Raw genomic sequence first — 18217 nt, 5'->3', positions numbered from 1 at the left:
CCACCACCAATGTACTCCTGGCTCCACCCCAAAGTCTCCTGGCTCTACCCCCAAAGTCCCCAGATATTTATTGAATTGGACTTGGCAACCCTAAGGGGGAAGCTGGGTTGAAGTTAAATCTCATATTTTGACCAACAATGAGCCAAACAACTGGAACAGAGAAAGAAGGACTATAATCCACACTACAGAGCATTCCTCTCGCTTAACCACACAACCAAATATAATGTTGTATTTTATGCATTTCTTGCATTGTAATGTTGTATTGTATACTGTTGAAATGTGGTATTTTATGCTACGTGAGCCGCCCTGAGCCTGCTTCGGCGGGGAGGGTGGGATATAAATTAAAAATTATTATTATTATTGGCTGTTAGTTTAGCTGGTATCCCAAGCCATGTGTGATCAACTGCACTTTTTAAAAGCTTAGGAGTACTGTACAAGCTGTGAAGGGTTAATTCTTCACAGAGTCAGAGAGCCTTGAGTGACAGGCTTCTCCAAGAGATCTGGTTAGTTAGCATCAGCTGACCAGAAAAAGACTTCTAAGCTGGATACTGAGGAGAATTGAGTCTGATTTCAGCCCTAATTGAGCAGAGTCAAGTACTGACAGTTTTTGAATTCAGCCCTGACTGAGAGAAGTTTAACACAGACAGGAGAATTGGGGAAAGCTGGTCCTGAGCCTGCTTTGGCAGGGAGGGCGGGATATAAATTGAATAAACTAACTAACTAACGATGATTGGGGAGCCTCCCATTCAGGCCAAGGAAAGGTGATGGAACTTCCAGAGCAGGGGTGTCGAACTCATTTGCTATGAGGGCCAGATCTGAAATAAATTGAAATGGGAACAGCAGAGGGAAATCCTGTCTGGGATAGTGGTGAGCTCTAATTCACCCCTTTAAATTGCCAGTGCATGGTGAAGGGATGGTTAATTAGTGATAAAGAAAATGCCCTCTGCACTGACTCAGAGGTATTCTCCTTTTGTTACTATTTGTTTATTAGAAAGTTTCTACACTGCATCTCCAGAGTATCTGCAAGAAGCAGCTTACAAAATAAAAAAGAACATAAAGCACAATTTAAAAGCAGTTACTAATTAAAAACTCAGCATTACGAACCTAGCCAGTGCATGGAACAGCACAAAACACTGAGCCGGTTAAAAAGAACCTCATAAAATAGTTCCCAGGCTCAAAGCAGACTATAAAAGTGATGTTAAAAGATAACCTTTAATTAAAAGCCTGTGTAAAAAGAACTTCTTTTTATAATATATTTGTATATTTATAAGTTGAGCGTTGGCGTCCATTAAACCATGCAGCCACCTCAAATCACTGCCAATGATATTGTTCTGAAGGGTAGTAATGATTTAATACTCCAGAAACCACATCCTGCAATGGTGCCATCTGGGTACTTCCATTGATGTCCATGTTACGCATATTTAAACTGCCTGCAGATCTGGCCCATAACAGCTGGTTTCTAACACCAGATGTTTATGTCACCCATTGCAAAGTGCTTGCATCTGGCAGATCAAGCAATGCTTCCATCAACCTTCTGCCCATAAAGAAAAATGGAGTTAGAGTGAGAAGATCTGTTTATGAGATGGACACGTGCCAGTCGGACATACGGAAAAGCAGATGTGCTTGACAACTGGAACAATTGTCCCAACCTTCCAGAAACAGGCAAACCCTGAGATGGAGTCTGAAATCTGAGTTCACAGTTCATTGGGACATTCTGGTACACAACTTAGGGACAAAATGGGTATGACTAATTTGTTACCTTTTAGGAAAAGACATCATCAGTTCACAGTTCACACTGAAAAGTAAATTATCAAGGGGAAAGCCATTTTTACATTTCAAATCTGGTCAAAAAAAGAGAAAAATAAAATAACCAATGGCACCTTAAAGTCTAACAATACTTATTTCTATTTGGAGTTCAAACTGGAAATCTTGCTTTAAGGGAGGAAATTACAGGACGGAGGAGTTAAGGCGGAAAGTGAATGCTTCAATGAAACTTTCAAGTGTAAATCTGAATTGTGACAAGACAGACTTGCCTTGTGATGTCTATCCACTTCTGTACAAAAATTTAGAGCAGGGGTGGCCAAACTTGCTTAATGTAAGAGCCACATAGAATGCCAGATGTTTGCGAGCTGCAAGACATGAATGTCAGATGTTTGAGAGAAGGAAGGGAGGGAGGAAGGAAGGAAAGCAAATAGATGGGGGAGGTAGGAGGGAAGGAGAGGTGGGGAAAAGCAACTTTAAATGCATTCTCCAAGCCACCAGCTGGCTTGGCTTGGAGAATTGATTTAGAGACAAATGCCTTCTCCAAGCTGACCAACAGGGTGCTGGGGGCTTCAAGAGCCATATAATATGTGCAAGAGCCACATGTGGCTCCTGAGCCACAGTTTGGCCACCCCTGATGTAGAGCATGTTGGGAAGGAAACAACCTCCTGAGAAAAAGGCAGTCCTGTCTGCTTCCCCAGATGTAATGTACTCAGAGACGAGACGTGCTGAAGGCAACATGCTTTATTGGATGGTACATCACAGGGCCGCCAACGCGGGCCAGGACCCGCTTTATATACACTCAGCCCGGAACGGCCCCCCAGCTGGCCCAGACCAATCCTGACCAGTCAAACTTCCCGCCACAGATCTTGATTGGCGGAGTCCTTTCGCGCGCTGCGCCGAGTGACCAGGGGATTCCCCCTGGTCGCCTCTGCTGCATGGTCGCGCGGTGCTTTACTAAAGGCGCAATACACTACACCAGAAAAAGAAGGCAGCACTGTGCCCACTTCTGCCTCTGCTTGCAAGTAAGTAAGTTTTATTCTTATATCCCGCCCTCCCCCGCCAAAGGCGGGCTCAGGGCGGCTCACAGACATGGCACGCCATGATTTAGGTAAAATACAACAGGTCAGAACAATGGAAGCATACCATGTGGAAATGCAGAAATCCAAAACCATGAAGATTTCCACACTGCACCAAGTCAGCCTCTTAACCTGGAGAAAAGCCAGGCACATAAACCACCATAGGATGGGGAATCAGTCACTGCAGACTCCCTTTAGTCACCTGATGAACAAGACTGAAGAGGAGACTGCTAACGTTACCGAGAAAAATAATTATTTAGAGTGGAGGTGTCAAATTCATTTGTTATAATGGCTGGATCTGACATAAATATCACATTGTTGGGCCAGACCATGTGTGCCATAAAATGTAACGCAAGGTAGTGGAGATATAAATGTTATAAAGATGATTTTCATATGCTAAATGGCAATAGCAGGCTTGATTGGATTAGGTGTGATATGCAGAGGGATAGTAAGCATGGAGATATCAGCATGGGTAATGAGACAGGAAACATAGGTCTCAATTTGGAACAGGAGGATTCAGTCTGGGAGGATGCAAGGAATAAATGGAAATAAGCCTGAACAAGTGAGCAGTGACTCACAGAAGCACATAACCTACCACAAATTTTGTTAGTCTTTAAGGTGCTACTGGACTCTTACTCTTACTACTGCTGTTAGAAACCACAACATTCAAAAACCAATGGGGGAACATTTTAACCTTCAAGGACATTCAGTTGCTGCCCTAAGAGTAGCAGTTCTCCTACAAAGTAATTTCAAAGGGAGATTAGAGACTGCTGAATTGCAACTGATAATGAAGCTCAAGCTGGACTGAATTGAGACCTAAGTTTCATCTTTCATTACCAATGCCTGCTATTCTCATTTGACATCTGAAATCACTTCACTCGCCAAGATAGAAGGACAAATGGGCCCACATTCTAGTTATATCTGAAGAAGTGAGCAGTGGCTGAAGAAAGCTCATGCCCTGGCACTAATTTTGTTAGTTGTTAAGGGACTCTAACTCCCACTAATAATAAAGAATGCAAGCTGTGCTCTTAGGTTTCTTTCCCTCCTTCCCCCATCTGTTAGAACTGGAAAGGGGAATCTGTCAAAGTGCTATGGGAGTTCATCTTTCTCTCTCTGGTTCTTTCCCTTCCTCCCTCCCTCCTTCCCCCCCTCTCTCACTCTGAAGAAGTGTGCAGGCATACAAAAGCTTACACCTGAAAGAAAATGTTGTTTTTTTCTTACAAGTACCACTGGACTTTCCCCCCCTCCTTTGGAAAAGTGTGCAAATATGTCACACAGTTGGGCCTAGCAGGGCCTTCTACTGACTTCCTCTGCTCTAGTAAGGGTCTGCATGGGATGGCTCAGAGCACCTAACCACCCTTGTCTTCCTTATTAATAATTATTAATAACTGTGACCAAGGAGACATGAGGACCCAAGAAGTATAACAAGTTTATTTACAGTGCTCAAATAATAAGTGGGTAAAACAGTGAAATATATATACAGTAAAGGTTGGTGAAAATAAACAAAAGCCCTGATGCGGTTAGGTATACAGTCCTGACTCTAATACCAACACTTGGGAACTTTCCCCTGTTGCAAGCTCTCTAAGCAACAAGCTACCTTCAGCTCAGCTTTCCAGGAAAAAAGCACACCCTGCCTGGGCTTAGCTCTTTTATGTTCTCCTCCCAGGTCCTACCCCTCTCTGGACCAGTTTCCCTCCAAAACCTTGCCACCCAATCAGAGGGACAGAAGGGATCCTGGGAAATGTAGGCTCTTTTGTAACTCCTAGGCAGGCTTCTTTAGACCTGCAGGCCTCACTAGGCCCAGGATCATGACAAGGTACACAAAAGCTTATATCTAGAATAAAACATTGTTGGTCTTCTTGAAAGTGCTACTGGACTCTCTCTCTGTGGCTCTTTCCTTCCTCTAGCCACCCCAGAGCAGGAGGGGAGAGGAGCCCTAGGCCAATTGACGGAAGGGTGACTTGGCTTTCTTTTTCTCCTCTGAGAAGCAGGAAATAGCAGAGACTGGGCAAAAGCCAGCTCCAATGCTGCAAACGAGGAAGGAGGAACAGGAAGTAGGAAGCAGCAGAGAGTCAAACACTCGCAGGCCTGACTGGAGACTTACAGGGGCAGGATGCAGCCCACGGGCTGTATGTTTGACACCCCTGCAGAGAATACCTTGGAGCAGGTAAGAACAATGGAAGCAGACTATGTGGAAATGCTGGAGGAAGAAATAAAAAAGCTGAAGTTCTTTGCCAGTCAGATATGAGGGTCTCCCCCAGTTCCCAGGGAGGGGAAAAAATTGTAATGATCAACTTTCAGGGTCAGCCTTCCATACCACACCAAGTCAGCAGCCCAACCATGGCTGGTTTAAAAGATTTTGTTCCTGCCTAAAAGATTCCAGGGGACCGGAAACCTCAGAGCAGAAAGATTGAAGCACTGTGTTACTGCAACTTTGGGAGGTTCTTATAGATAGAACTATTTATTTTTTAAAAAGTATAAATCTACCTGGGGTGGGAGATAGAAAGGTTAGGTGTGAATCTACATTGTGAGCTCTCTGTGTGTCTGAATCAGAATAGCAGTGAGTAACAAATAACGAATGATAAGAGAGTTCAGAGGCTTGAACAACTATGAAGAAAGGTGAAAAGTTTAAATAAGAATTAGATGAAAGTTTAAATAAGAATTAAATAAGATAACTGATATAAAGTTATAGTCTGATATAGAATCATAGAGTTGGAAGGGACCTTCAAGGTCATCTAGTCCAACCCCCTGCACAATGCAGGAAATTCATAAAAACCTCCCCCTAAATTCACAGGATCCACATTGCTGTCAGATGGCCATCTAGCTTCTGTTTAAAAACCTTCAGGAAAGGAGAGCCCACCACCTCTTATTCCAGTGAGGAACTGTTCTAATTGTCAGGAAGTTCTTCCTAATGTTGAGGTGAGCTGGAAACTCTTCTGATTTGTTAAGAACAACCCATCAAAATGTCTATAAAGAGGCTCCTAAGCTATTAGAGAGTGTAGTGAGTGGAAAAATTCAAGTCTCTTTTTAAGCCAGAAAATGGCATATAAAATTCAATTACTTGATGAGTTCTAATTCTGCAATTTTGTGTTGTATATTCCCTTTGAAGGGGTATGCGTGCTGCCCAAGGAGATTAACGTTCTCCCACTGGTTTATGGAAGACCACAGTAATAATAATATAGTGGTTTCTTAGGTCCAATTTGTGCTCACGGATCTTGTCACACAGATACCAACAGGTTTGTCCATGGTAAACAGTGGATGTGACGGGGCATTGTTTGCATGGGATGGCATATATCGAATTGGATGGTGTGCAAGCTGATGAGCCCAGGTTCTGCAAAGCTCTCAAGCCCCAGACTTGTTAGTTGCTAGCCTCTCCCCCATTTCAATAACTGGGAAAGGTTTATAATATGCAATTAGAGTTCAGCCAATTAACCGTACTGATTGGTTGACTGACACTTGCAGCCTTATCACCTACATATACATGATTTCCAAAAGCTCTGGAGTCGCTTTATCCCTCTGCACATTATTGTAATGATTCCAATAATTTCTCTTGTCATCCCAGTGATATCTCAATGAAGCCTTTTCTCACATAACCATAAAAAGAATATTAATGCGAAAACAAATGCCACAGGGAATCTCTCTGTTAACATTTATTTTTAGCTCACACGCAAACGAGTCACAGTAGTGAGCAACATGAATGCTAACGAGCTCCCTCATTATTCATGGAATCTTAATAGGATCTCCTGAGACACAGCGCGGGATCCCTTGGGGGTGGCCCGGATGCTTGCCTGGCTGCTGATGCCCTAAGGACTGGTTTGGATGCTTGGCTGGCTTTCTTGGGACTTTTAAAAAGCTGACTTTTCATCAGACTTTGCACTTACTGGGTGGGTGGGTGGGGGAGTTTCAAATTTGGAGTGCTGGATATGACATTAAAAACCCTTCATGACCTAGGACCTATCTGAAGGATATCCTATCTAAAGTTATCTGAAGATGGTCTCTTTCCATTTGTCCTCGTGTGCCAATGAAGTTATTCTGGTTGCACTTTCTAGCTGTTTCCTTTGCTTAAGGTTGCCCACTGGACATTTATGACAGGCCATTTCTAATCTATTTGGAGATTCTAGCAGGGGAGTGCAGCTATTGTATACCCTTGACCGAAGAATGGTACACTCTTTCTATCTGGGATGGTTGTCCTCTTCCACCAAGTGCGCAGCTTCAAGAAAGAGTGATGAGGGAGGTAGGGGACACCCACCTAGCCAGCCAGATCAGCTGAATTGACCCTGGAGATCAATGGGGTGACAGGTGTTGCAGCCAGATCACCCTCACATCCTTTCATCTGTTTTGATTCCAGGATTGCCAACGTATAGGGGAGGCCTGGAGATCTCCCAGAATAACAACTACAACAGAGGTCCATTCCCCTGGAGAAAATGGCTGCTTTGCAGGGTTGACTCCATGGTATTATACCCCTCTGAGGCCCCTCCTCTCACCAAACCTAACTTCCCCAGGAATTTCCCAACCCAGAGTTGGAAACCCTGAGTTTTTCGGATCTTGCAGAACAGGCTCCCACCTTGCAGAAATGTGTGTGTGTGTGTGTGGGGGGGGGGTTAGAAAATTTAGAAAAATTTAGGAGGGACTGTAAGTCTGTTTTTGGTTTTTTAAAAGATGGTTTTATAGGAGTTTAAGTAGCAGGTGTTTCCTTGGCAGGGGAGTAGGATTTTATTGTATTTTATATGCTTTTAGTTTTTGGAATTGTACGTTGTCTTGAGTCACAAGGGAAAAGTGGAGTATTAATATTTCAAGTACAAAGCAAAGAAATGAAAGAAGGTGGAGGATTGTGGGGGGAGCGGGTTTATGAGAGAAGGATCAACTTGTCCTAGAGAATGCAAATAGACTAGTAATACTTAAGCATTTCGGAGTCTTCCAGTCACTTTCTATCCACTGTGTCAAAAACCCTTGCAAGTTGCAACAACCTTGTAAGATAGACTAGTGGTGTTCTGTTACTGGTGGTGTTGAAGTTGAGCAATAGTGGCTTTTGTAACGCTACATAAATTAGTTCATAACAGATTTTACCCAGGATCTCTGACTACATTCTTCCCACTCATTCCTCATGTTCCTAGTGAAGTGCCTATTGAGCTATCAGCTAGGAAGTTCCTTAGATGTAAGAAACGAATGAAGAATTAATCATCACAAGATGTAGTAATGCATTCTTCAGTAGTCCGTTCTTAACATCTGCATTTCTCTCACAAGAGCATCCAGGATCGTAACAGTTAATGTCAAAGAGAACAAAGAAACTCTGCCCCTCAGAGTTGTGAAAGCAATATCTTCTAGGGATTAGATTAGGGCTGCCTTCCATTGAAGCATATTATTTCACATCTGTGTCTTGGAGAAATCTTGCAACTATTGCCAGTAGCCGGAGCTATTTCACACATTGTAATTTTCCTAGATGCTCAGACAGATGTTATGTTTCCAATGTGAAAGTGATATCTCTGCAGGAAGATCATCAAATGTGAAATGGCCCCTCAGCATCAGAATTGTTCTTTGTGTAAAACTACCTTACACTGAACCAGACCAAGTCTGGCTATGAACTGTCTACTCAGACAGGCAGCAGCTGCTGAGGTCAACTTGATGTGACAGTGGCAATTCTATGGAACGATCACATCACAGGGGAAGGGGTTGTGTTGATGTTGTTTTTGTTGCGGTGGAAAGGAAAGGTCCCCTGTGCAAGCACCATTCGTTTCCGACTCTGGGGTGATGCTGCTTTCACAACGTTTTCACAGCAGACTTTTTATGGAGTGGTTTGCCATTGCCTTCCCAAGTCATCTACACTTCCCCCCCAGCAAGCTGGGTACTCATTTTACTGACCTCAGAAGGATGGAAGGCTGAGTCAACCTCGAGCTATCATCTGGAATCGAACTCAGGTCGTGAGCAGAGGGCTCTGACTGCAGTACTGCAGCTTTACCACTCTGCGCCACGGGGTGGAGGTCAGGCTTAAAAAGGGAGAAAAACACTCAAGAGCCATGGAATCCTCCCCACTCCCCACTTACCTACCCATCTGACCGGATTTTTTTTAACCAAATTGATAGCACCAATCCCAAGCCCTGACTCAATACAGAAAAGAGCTAGTGTGGTGTAATGTTTAGCGCAGGGGTGGCCAAACTTGTTTAAAGTGAGGGCCACATAGAATACAATTCAGATGTTTGACAGCCGTAAGACAACATCAGGTGAGGGAGGGAAGGAAGGAAAGAAAGAAGGAAAATAGATGGGAGGAGGGAGAGCTGGAAAGAAAGCAACTTTAACTTTAAATGCATTTTCCAAGCTGCTGGTTGACTTGGCTTGGAGAAGTGATTTAAAGAGACAAATGCCTTCTTCATGCCAGCCAACGGGAAGGTGGGAGCTTTGAGAGCCACACAATATGTGTGAAAGAGCCACATGTGGCTCCCAAACAGCAGGTATTAGAATGTCAGAGTGGAATCTGGAAAGCCAAAGTCTGGAGCTCCACTCTGCTCAGGAAGCTTCCCGGATGATCATGGGCCAGTCACTCTCAATCAACCTAACTTGTTTCACAGGCTTGTTGTGAGGATGAAATGGAGATAATAATGTTGTAAATCACTGTAGCTGGCGCTGTATCCCTACTGGAGAGAAAAGCGGAGTATAAAGAATTCATAAATGTCACTGCAGGTATTGGAGCTTGTCTGAGGAAGAAAGCACTCCTGGAGAGAAGCTGCAGTGGATGGTTGCCTTATCTACACATTCAATATTGCTTCCTTGCAGTATTAGATGCCATATAATAAAATCCAATTTTAATAATGATTTTGTTGTCTTTTCTATGCTCTTTTAAGTTCTTAATATTGTTAGTAATAACACCATTGACCAAGCATTGACCATTGCTATATGAGGCCACCAGACATGCTCATAGGCACTGTATCATATGATATGCTCACCCACAATTGGGCATGAAAAGCACCCAACAATCAGTAGTGTGCACTTAGGCACTACAATTAATTCAGTAGTTCCACCAATAAACAATGACTTAGTATGGCACAAAAATGCTCAGAATATCAGAGTCACAGAGAACAACATACTATGTTGTTCATATACTGGGAAGGTCTGTTTTCTTGGAACACAATAATTAGACAGCTTGTGTAGCTGGATGGCTTGAGACGCATGTCCTAGGTAGGGGGCCATGTTTCGGTAGATCACGCCTTCTTCATGTCATCAAAGCAATATATAAATGAAACCCAAACAGACTTGTACTTTCAGAATGTGCAAAAGGCTAACAGGACTGCTTTCTCTGGAAAGGTGAGATGAGAACCTTTACATCTGGTAGCCTCATAGCAATTTTGTTTGGTCAGTGGTGTTATTACTAACTGTATTAAGAACTTAAAGGAACACAGAAAAGACAACAAAATCATTATTAAAACTGGATTTTATTAGATAGCATTTAACACTCTAAAGAAGCATTATTGAAACAGTACAGCTTCTTAGCATTTTTTTCTAGCTTTGTCAATTCCACACGTTGAGTGTCTCTCTCTTGGCTTTCATTTATCTATACATTCAGCAGAATGAGGTGGTTCTAGGGTTGCCAGTCCCCAGGTGAAAGTGAGGGATCCCCAGATTTTGCGAGCTCCTACCTGCCACCAGCCATCTGGCCAGCAGGGGGAGGCTCCTGCCCCAGCAGCCATGTTCTTAATTTAATGAAATTAAATGTTCCTAATTTAATGAAAAGATTCTCCAGCCAAGATTTCTCCAGTTTACGTAAGGATGATGAGCTGAAATTAAGGTTAATTCCATCCCTGCATTAAAGTTTTTTGTTTCTTTTTCATAAAAAAGTGCTTGAATATTTGTTGCCTTTAAAAATTATTTATATGAAAATCCTTTTCTTTCAGTCTTTTTAAAGTGCCTACATATTGCATTCTGAGATCTTCATACAAATTATTCAGGATTTTTTTTGGGCTATCAATTTAATTTTGAATTTTAATTATCTGTTACCAAATGATTTAAATTTGAATCAGCTGTGAGAAAAATCCAGGTTTAGATTATCACTGCACTTTTTTCTGACATTGTGATAAGGTCAAATTAAAGTTTTGCATATTTTGCTGTTGTATTTAGACTGTGAGAAATTAGAGTGACAGGTGTTAGTTTATTCCATTTCTAAAATCAGGGCTGCTGGGTTCCTATTGTGTCCATGGTTTTTACTACTACATCCCTTTCACTTCTAGGAATATATCTTTTGTTCTCTCTTTACCCTGAGAAATGGATGTTTGAGGCAACGTTTCCTGGACAGTTTTCTTTGCAGGAGAGAAATGTCATTAAAGATCTGCATTTAAAAATATTTAATTTATTCATATTCTGCCTTTGTTCCCAATAGGGACCCAAAACTACTTACATCATTCTCCTTTCCTTCCTTTTATCCTCACAACAACTCTGTGAGGTAGGTTAGGCTGAGAGAGGGTGATAGGGTTGCCAGGTCTCTGTTGGAAAATACCTGGAGACTTTGGGAGTGGATCCAGGAGAGGGTGAGGTTTGGGGAGGGGAGGGGAGCATGGTACAATGCCCTAGAGTTCATCCTTCAAAGCAGCCATTTGCTCCAAAACAAAACACAAAACAGTCACTGTGACAATAATTACTATGAAATATTCATACAAATTTATTACAATCTTATTGCAATCTGTGACACCAAGCAGTATGATGTTTGAAATATACAGATCACCAGCAGTGTTCCCTCTAAGCTGAGTTACTGTGAGCTGGCTCACAGATTTTTAGCCTCCAGTTCACACATTTTGGTCTTAGCTCAGGAAGGATGACCCTAGAGCACACTAATTGATGCAGTCGCTCACAACTTTAATGCCAGTAGCTCACAACTTTAATGCCAGTAGCTCACAACTTTAAGGCCAGTAGCTCACAAAGACTCTGCAGCTTAGAGGGAACATTGGTCACCAGGGTGTTCTTCTTCTTCTTCTTCGAGCAGGAATGCACAGGAACGCAGTTCCAGCTAGCTTAGAATCAGAGGGTGTGGCCTAATATGCAAATGAGTTCCTACTGGCTTTTTCTACAAAAGCCCTGTGTGAAACAATGGTGATATTGTGGGAGTGGCCTAATATGCAAATGAGTTCCTGCTGGACTTTTTCTACCAAAAAAGCCCTGCAGATCACTGTTAGAAAATCCCTAATAATGGGTACATTGTTATATGAATTGGAAAGTCCATTGAAAACACTGCTTCTGCTTAGCAGCTTCGAATACTGATGTAAGAACATTCAAATCAAACAGAAGATGTAAGATTGTACTTTAATCCCATGAAAATGTGCTACAGGCACATTGACTTCCTTCCCCTGTTTCAAAGATTATTTCCTCAGACACAGGATTACTAAAGAAACTTCAAAAGGTCGATATAGAGAGTGACTGAAAACACTCTTCACTGGGACACAAAGTGTCCACCAAACTCTCTATTAGGCTAACACTCAAAACGGCTCAAGAAAATAGTAGTATTTTGCTCCAGGGGAGCTGATCTCTGCCAGCTGGAGATCAGTTGTAAAAGCAGGAGATCTCCAGGCCCCACCTGGAGGCTGGCAATCCTAGAGGGATTCAAACCTGGGTCTCCCAGATACTAATCTGACACTCTCAACTACTACACCATACTGGCTTTGGTGTATACTGGCTATGCCAGATACGGAGTCATCACTGGAGAACAGAAGCAAGCACACGGGTATGTACAGCAGTTAAACACTTCTATGGAAATAATTGGAAAAGTTTGTCTGGACGGAGAAGGCTACTTATTAAGTATCACTGCAGAGCCAATGGGAGTGATGTGAAGATGAGCAAACAGCATGGATGGGAGAGGCTAATGGCACTTCTTGCTTTCTTCAGGTGCAAACAGAAGAGAGTGAGTGTGTGCCCGAGAAGTACAAAATTCCTATCTCACATGTGAGAGAAAGTCTTCATTTTGTTCCCCAACACACAGCAAGGACCTTTGTAATATGTAGAGCTTCACAAGGGGAGTGTACTGGGAGAGGAGGACTGTAATGATTTGAATTTATATGTGTGTGTGTTTGTGTGCCTTTAATTGTTGGTAAGTTGCAGTAGAGAAAGGGGGGGTGACAGAGGGGGAATGAGTGAGTGAGGTGATTGGCTGGTGAGTGAGTGTGGGCAGGGTTAAGTATGTGTGGAGAGAGAGAAAGAGAGAGAGAGGTCAGTCAGCAGAGTCACAGCAATTAACTGTCAGTCGTGGTCAGTCAGCAGTCCACAGAGAAGCAGTCTTCTGATTACAATCCCATACTAGTGCTGTAAAAGGCATTAAGATTCTAGGGAAGAAAATACTTTAGAGGGCATATTAGAGGCTAGATAGAGAGCCGAAACTTAATATTGCCAGAGTATTATAGGAATGTGAGAGACAGAAGCTGTCAGAAAGGAAGAGAAAAGAGAATTTGAGAGGGAGGAGTGTGTGAATTGAAAGAGTGACACCTCAGTCAGAAGTTATTAGTCACTGAAGAATTAAGCGATAAACATCTTGAAATCAATATGCTTATTGTACAAATAACCTTTTGTTTTGTTTTATATTAAACTGGAGTCCTGTGATATTAAAATATAAGAGTCTCATCCTCAGGGTCACATAGTTCAGCAGAGAAGCCTTACAGCTTGGGCCCAATTCAGTTGGGAATGTTAAATAAAGTGTTTGGAATTATATTCCTGGTGGCAGCATTACATACATTAAGAGGAAAGTCGTGACAAGGACCTATAAGCACATGGATCCCAAACCACTAAAACATTTATATATCCAATAACCGGCATCTTTGTTAAAACCACAAAACTAAGTCAGCCAGTGAAGGATTTGAAGCACTGGTGTAATATGCATTACACGTTATATCCGTATAGTAAATGCGCTGCCATATTTTGCATCTGTTGAACTTTCCAATTGCTTTTCAAGGGTAGTCCCATGTGGACTACATTCGAATTTATAATATTCTGGTGATAGGTAAAGATCCTGTCCCTGGCTGAAAAACACCCATCCTCTTTAATCCTGTTTGGTGTGTGAGCAGCTAGCAGCCAATCAGGATCCCTGGAAGGGCTGGAAGGGGGAGGGGTTGGCGGGGGGGGGTGAGTGAGAAAAAGCCATTCAACTGTCCGGTCAAGCAGACAGGGCCTGAACCTTCAGAGAAAGAGAGTCTGGAGGGACCAGTCTCAGAGTTTGCCCTGTATGTGAGCAGGATAAACCAGAGAATGTGTGGAGACAGGGTTTGCATCTCCAGAACATTACTCTGGAACAGGAGTGTCAGACATACAGCTTGGACATCCAGGGCTCTTATCTGGCCTGTGAGCAACAGATTCCCTTTATTGTCAGATGACAGAAGCTGTGCATTGTTATGTCCTTGTGTACTGTCTCAGTACTGATACCTAACAAGTGGTAAAAGTGGGAGGGTGGGCATCAGTGAGATACTGTAAAGAGTGTTAATGTTTGAAGCATATTTATATTTTGAGTAAAAATATGATTAATTGCATTTGTCTATGACCTTTATACAATTTATATCTCTGGTATTTGGCAGTCTATTTTATGGCACACATGACCCAAAAATATGACATTTGTGGATACTTTGAAGGTTGATGTTATGGCATGCCTTGCCCTCACCAAACCCCTCCCTCCCCAAGCTCTGCTCCCAAAATCCCTAGGTATTTCCCAACTTAGAGCTGGCAATCCTAAACCTGACACTGTAAGAATCCTGAGGTCGAGGGACTGGAATACATTCACTTCAGGAATACAAACTTGGATGCTGACTGCTGCCTACTCCCTATATTATCACCTGTAACTTCACAAATACATAGGCCCAGCAAGATTGTGATATACCTCTGAATAGTTTCTGTTCTCTTTTCTGAACCATTTTCTTCCCCTATCCCTTGGTGTAAACAAAAATTACTGTTCTTTTTCTGTTTCCCTCGTGGGTGCTGAATTTATTTTATTTAGAAGCCAACTTGGGTTAACCTTGTTAGATGGAGGGCTGGGGCAGAAACCACACTGGCTGACTTTTTTTTTTTTTATCATGCTACATCTATCAAACATAATTTTTAAACCCCAATCATCCCAATGAAGGATTTGAAACAATAATGTGCATTACACTTTATCTTCTATGCCTATAGTAAATATGCCACCACATTTTGCATCAGCTGAACTTTCCAATTGCTCTTCAAGAGTAGTCCCATATGGACTATATATGGACTACAGTGCTTTGGTGATAGGCAAAGATCCTGCCCCTGGGTGGAAAATACCCATCCTCTTTAATCCTGTTTGGTGTGTGAGCAGCTAGCAGCCAATCAGAATCCCTGGAAGGGCTCAAAGGGGGAGGGGAGTGAGTGAGAAAAAGTTGTTCAACTGTCAGGTCAGGCAAAGGGCCTGAAGGTTCAGAGCTAGAGAGAGTGGAAGTCTCAAAATTTGCCCTGTGTGTGAGCAGGCTAAACTAGTGAATGTGTGGAGACAGGGTTTGCATCTCCAGAACACACGTCTGGAGAGAAACTGCCTCAGAAGACTTTGTAAATCTCAGAATAAAGCAGGCTAGCTTGAGGAAGAAACTGTGAAGCCCCTATTTCAGAGGGAAATGAGTGAAAAAAATATGGTTTCAGAGAGGAGCTCACACACTTCTAAATTTTATTCAGTTATTTCCTTTATTTATATCTCACCTTTCTCCCCAATGGAGACACGATGCAGCTTATATCGTTCTCCTCTCTATTTTCTCCTCACACAGGTTGTTTTCCTTGACTTGGATGCTGTTGGGGAGCAGGGTTTTTTAAAATATCAATTGCCAGTTTAAAAACAACCCCAAAGCCACTTGTTGGCCAAGAGAAATGGCAGCCATGGGGGATTGGGGCAGGGAAAATGCAGCGAAACCAGCCATGTACAAGCCCTATTGTTACTATGCTTTGTTTGTTTGAGCAAGTGGGCTCAGGGTGGGTCAAATAAAACAGTTCCAAGCAGGGGTCGCTTTGCAGAAAAATAGGTGGTGGAGCTCATCCAGGGATTGTTATGCAGCTGCACCTACTATTCAGTGGACAAGGTGGGGGAGAGGGGGAACCCTCAAAAAGGTTCAGGAGCTGTGCTCCTGTGAGCTCCTGCTGAATCCGAGGCCTGGTTCCAAGGAATGGAAACAGACATGTGTTTGATGGCAGTGGACACTTTGGGTGGTGGAAACTGAGTTTTGTTTTTGGTGGAGCCTAGAAGTCATCACTTCTTGCCATGGCGTGGTATGGCTGGGTGGAGTCAGGAGGTGTTGATGGTTGCATAATAGAAGCTGTAGCTGCTGACAGAGAAACCACACCAACTCGTCCCCTTGTGAAAAACACACCATCCTATTTAAGGTCTTGGGTTTCTTGGGGGCATTGTGCAGTCCCTTGAAAATAAACCAAAATCCATGTTCTTTTTTATTTTTAAGTGAATGAAAAATAGTTTTATTGCTGCTGGTACTCCTTCTCGAGTTGAGATTGTGTTTTTTTCAGGCGATGGGTGGGGACCAGAGGCTCACTTTGGGAGGCCCCACGATGACAGTGACTTTTCTTGGCTTTGTGCAGCGCTATTCTTTTGAACGATTTCTGGAGTGTTCTCTTGTGGTTTTGTATTTCAAAAGATGGTGGTGATTGATATCCATGTTGCTCAACTGAATCCCTCTCTAGAGCAGGTGTTAGATACTATGTCCAGACTCATGTCCAGCTAGCTGTGAATGACTGAAGGGGGGGCAGCGAGCAGGGGAAATGAGAGCAGTGATGCCACAGATGACCTCTGAAAGACTACATGGCCACCAAGGGAGGCTCTTGGTTACTAACTTGTATGCCAGGGGTGGGGAACCTCTGTCCAGAGGGCCGTATGTGGTCCTTGAGGTCACTTGGTGTGGCCCTCGGGGATTGCTGGGCCGAACCGAGCCATGTGACAGCCTCTCCGGGGCCTGGCTGGCCAGCAAGAATCATGGGGCCCAGCCACGCTGTGCAGCAGCCTCCCCAGGGCCAGGCAGGGATCACAGGAATCTTTCATATTGCCGCTGGTTGGCATTTTCACCAGCCAACAGCTTATCTCAATTCCACTAAGTTTATCCTTGGCTTTGGAGCCTGATTGGAGGAGAAAAAAAAATCATTGACATGGATCAAAGTTATACTAGCTGCCAACAATCATTGGGTGGGTAATGATGGGGGTTAAGTAGGAGCAGGGTGTCATGGGTGCTGGGGACCCTGCAGAGGAAGTTGAGCCTGCAGAAGAAACTGTGCCCCTGCCACCTGCACCAGTGCCCCTGCCTCCTGCTGGAGAAGATCCCAGCCCCCCTGCCTCACCCTCTCGGGTGGCGCGTGTGCGTGACCGCCTCCATCAGGACCTCAAGGATTGGAGGAGGGCGGCACGCTCACAAGCAAGATGCTCCCTGAGCCCTGAGTTTTAAGAGGATTCTGGCCCTTCTAAGAGCAAGGATGCTTGAGTTGCAACAGGATCCTGGCTGCCTCTCTGAGCCAGCAATTAGCCCAAATGGGCAACAGCCAGCAGAGGGCTATATAGCTGTAGGCTTTGGGAGGAGGCTTTGTGGAAGCAACTAGTCATCTCCCTGACGTTCTAGCATCCACTCTGGCTTGACTTTGGTTTCTGGACTCCCTGACTTTGGCTTGTGACTTCTGGACTGCCTGACCTCGGCTTCTGGACCTCGGACCTGCGATACTTGGACAGTGATTTGGATTTGGTGCCTCGGACCCTCCTGCTTACTGGCTACAGACCTCGGACTTTGCCTGACCCGGCCTCAGCCGTGACCCAGGGCTTGTTTTGAGCAGGAATGCACAGGAACGCAGTTCCAACTGGCTAGGTGTCAGGGGGTGTGGCTTGATATGCAAATTTTCCCCTGCTGTGGTGAAATAGTGGTGATGTCAGTAGGTGTGGTCTAATATGCAAATGAGTTCCTGCTGGCCTTTTTCTACAAAAAAAGCCCTGAGTAGGAGGAAGCAAGACTGGGAGAGGCCATGGCTCAGGAGCAGAGCACCTATGACTGCTTGGCATGCACAAGGTTCCAGGTTCAGTCTTTGGCCTCTCCAGATGAAGAGATCAGGTAGTAGGATGTGAAAGACCTGGACTTGATTGCCTGGAGAGTCCCTGCCAGTCTAAGTAGACCATACTGACTTTGATGACCCAAGCATCTGTTCCATAAATAGCAATGTCATGTTTTCAAGGACCTGGTCTTGTTTCCCTCTGCAAGGGGATCTCACCTCCATACATTCACCTTCTGAAGTAAACACTGGGCTCTAAATAATGTGCTTTTCTTGGGATGTGTCCTTCTCACCTGGGATGCCTTCAATAATTTCTTGGCACCATCCTAAGAGCGCAACTATAAATTCTCCCTCACACAATTAAGGGTGGGTTGCTGCTTCTCAAGTGC

The sequence above is a fragment of the Heteronotia binoei genome, chromosome 10 (genome assembly GCF_032191835.1).
Source record: "Heteronotia binoei isolate CCM8104 ecotype False Entrance Well chromosome 10, APGP_CSIRO_Hbin_v1, whole genome shotgun sequence".
Taxonomy (NCBI): domain Eukaryota; kingdom Metazoa; phylum Chordata; class Lepidosauria; order Squamata; family Gekkonidae; genus Heteronotia; species Heteronotia binoei.
The sequence above is the reverse complement of the archived record's forward strand: the minus strand, read 5'-3'. Positions refer to the sequence as shown.